This window comes from Ascaphus truei, chromosome 3 (genome assembly GCF_040206685.1).
Source record: "Ascaphus truei isolate aAscTru1 chromosome 3, aAscTru1.hap1, whole genome shotgun sequence".
Taxonomy (NCBI): Eukaryota; Metazoa; Chordata; class Amphibia; order Anura; family Ascaphidae; genus Ascaphus; species Ascaphus truei.
Window position 1 is genome coordinate 433,734,721 of NC_134485.1, and position 2,956 is coordinate 433,737,676.

The following is a 2,956-nucleotide window of genomic DNA, read 5'->3' on the forward strand; positions in this document are numbered from 1 at the left end:
CGGGAGCGTTCAGAAAGCGAGGTCATGGGCTGTCACTGCAGTGTGTGTGAGGTGCAGCCCAATATACTGTATACAGATAACATTATATTTACTATATGGTTCTACAAACCTATGTATAAATCCATATCTGCATATAATGATAATATATAGTGAGTTTTATATATATTATATATATATTTTTATATAATTAAATGTATTATAGGCATAGACAGTGGGTATATATATATATATCTCGCACTTTCCCCCACCCCCTGGGAGATAAGGCGACTACGGTGTGTGTGGTTCGTTACCTACAACCGTACCAAAACACGCAATAAATGTCACGTTTCACACTGAAAAAAAATGCTGAATTTCTCTACACAAATGTGCCAGGGCAGACCCCTTACCTGACGCGTGTTCCCCTTCCCTGACGCGTGTTCCCCTTCCCTGACGCGTGTTCCCCTTCCCTGACGCGTGTACCCCTTCCCTGACGCGTGTTCCCCTTCCCTGACGCGTGTTCCCCTTCCCTGACGCGTGTTCCCCTTCCCTGACGCGTGTTCCCCTTCCCTGACGCGTGTTCCCCTTCCCTGACGCGTGTTCCCCTTCCCTGACGCGTGTTCCCCTTCCCTGACGCGTGTTCCCCTTCCCTGACGCGTGTTCCCCTTCCCTGACGCGTGTTCCCCGTTCCCTGACGCGTGTTCCCCTTCCCTGACGCGTGTTCCCCTTCCCTGACGCGTGTTCCCCTTCCCTGACGCGTGTTCCCCTTCCCTGACGCGTGTTCCCCTTCCCTGACGCGTGTTCCCCTTCCCTGACGCGTGTTCCCCTTCCCTGACGCGTGTTCCCCTTCCCTGACGCGTGTTCCCCTTCCCTGACGCGTGTTCCCCTTCCCTGACGCGTGTTCCCCTTCCCTGACGCGTGTTCCCCTTCCCTGACGCGTGTTCCCCTTCCCTGACGCGTGTTCCCCTTCCCTGACGCGTGTTCCCCTTCCCTGACGCGTGTTCCCCTTCCTGATTCCTGTTCCCCTTCCCTGACGCGTGTTCCCCTTCCCTGACGCGTGTTCCCCTTCCCTGACGCGTGTTCCCCTTCCCTGACGCGTGTTCCCCTTCCCTGACGCGTGTTCCCCTTCCCTGACGCGTGTTCCCCGTTCCCTGACGCGTGTTCCCCTTCCCTGACGCGTGTTCCCCTTCCCTGACGCGTGTTCCCCTTCCCTGACGCGTGTTCCCCTTCCCTGATGCGTGTTCCCCGTTCCCTGACGCGTGTTCCCCTTCCTGATTCCTGTTCCCCTTACCTGACGCGTGTTCCCCTTCCCTGACGCGTGTTCCCCTTCCCTGACGCGTGTTCCCCTTCCCTGACGCGTGTTCCCCGTTCCCTGACGCGTGTTCCCCTTCCCTGATTCCTGTTCCCCTTCCCTGACGCGTGTTCCCCTTCCCTGACGCGTGTTCCCCTTCCCTGACGCGTGTTCCCCTTCCCTGACGCGTGTTCCCCTTCCCTGATGCGTGTTCCCCTTCCCTGACGCGTGTTCCCCTTCCCTGACGCGTGTTCCCCTTCCCTGATTCCTGTTCCCCTTCCCTGACGCGTGTTCCCCTTCCCTGATGCGTGTTCCCCTTCCCTGATGCGTGTTCCCCTTCCCTGATGCGTGTTCCCCTTCCCTGACGCGTGTTCCCCTTCCCTGAAGCGTGTTCCCCTTCCCTGACGCGTGTTCCCCTTCCCTGACGCGTGTTCCCCTTCCCTGACGCGTGTTCCCCTTCCCTGACGCGTGTTCCCCTTCCCTGACGCGTGTTCCCCTTCCCTGACGCGTGTTCCCCTTCCCTGACGCGTGTTCCCCTTACCTGACGCGTGTTCCCCTTCCCTGACGCGTGTTCCCCTTCCCTGACGCGTGTTCCCCTTCCCTGACGCGTGTTCCCCTTCCCTGATTCCTGTTCCCCTTCCCTGACGCGTGTTCCCCTTCCCTGATTCCTGTTCCCCTTCCCTGACGCGTGTTCCCCTTCCCTGACGCGTGTTCCCCTTCCCTGACGCGTGTTCCCCGTTCCCTGACGCGTGTTCCCCTTCCCTGACGCGTGTTCCCCTTCCCTGACGCGTGTTCCCCGTTCCCTGACGCGTGTTCCCCTTCCCTGACGCGTGTTCCCCTTCCCTGACGCGTGTTCCCCTTCCCTGACGCGTGTTCCCCTTCCTGATTCCTGTTCCCCGTTCCCTGACGCGTGTTCCCCTTCCCTGACGCGTGTTCCCCTTCCCTGACGCGTGTTCCCCTTCCCTGACGCGTGTTCCCCTTCCCTGACGCGTGTTCCCCTTCCCTGACGCGTGTTCCCCTTCCCTGACGCGTGTTCCCCTTCCCTGACGCGTGTTCCCCTTACCTGACGCGTGTTCCCCTTCCCTGACGCGTGTTCCCCTTCCCTGACGCGTGTTCCCCTTCCCTGACGCGTGTTCCCCTTCCCTGACGCGTGTTCCCCTTCCCTGACGCGTGTTCCCCCTTCCCTGACGCGTGTTCCCCTTCCCTGACGCGTGTTCCCCTTCCCTGACGCGTGTTCCCCTTCCCTGACGCGTGTTCCCCTTCCCTGACGCGTGTTCCCCGTTCCCTGACGCGTGTTCCCCTTCCTGATTCCTGTTCCCCGTTCCCTGACGCGTGTTCCCCTTCCCTGACGCGTGTTCCCCGTTCCCTGACGCGTGTTCCCCTTCCTGATTCCTGTTCCCCGTTCCCTGACGCGTGTTCCCCTTCCCTGACGCGTGTTCCCCTTCCCTGACGCGTGTTCCCCTTCCCTGATTCCTGTTCCCCTTCCCTGACGCGTGTTCCCCTTCCCTGACGCGTGTTCCCCTTCCCTGACGCGTGTTCCCCTTCCCTGACGCGTGTTCCCCTTCCCGGACGCGTGTTCCCCTTCCCGGACGCGTGTTCCCCTTCCCTGACGCGTGTTCCCCTTCCCTGACGCGTGTTCCCCTTCCCTGACGCGTGTTCCCCTTCCCTGACGCGTGTTCCCCTTCCCGG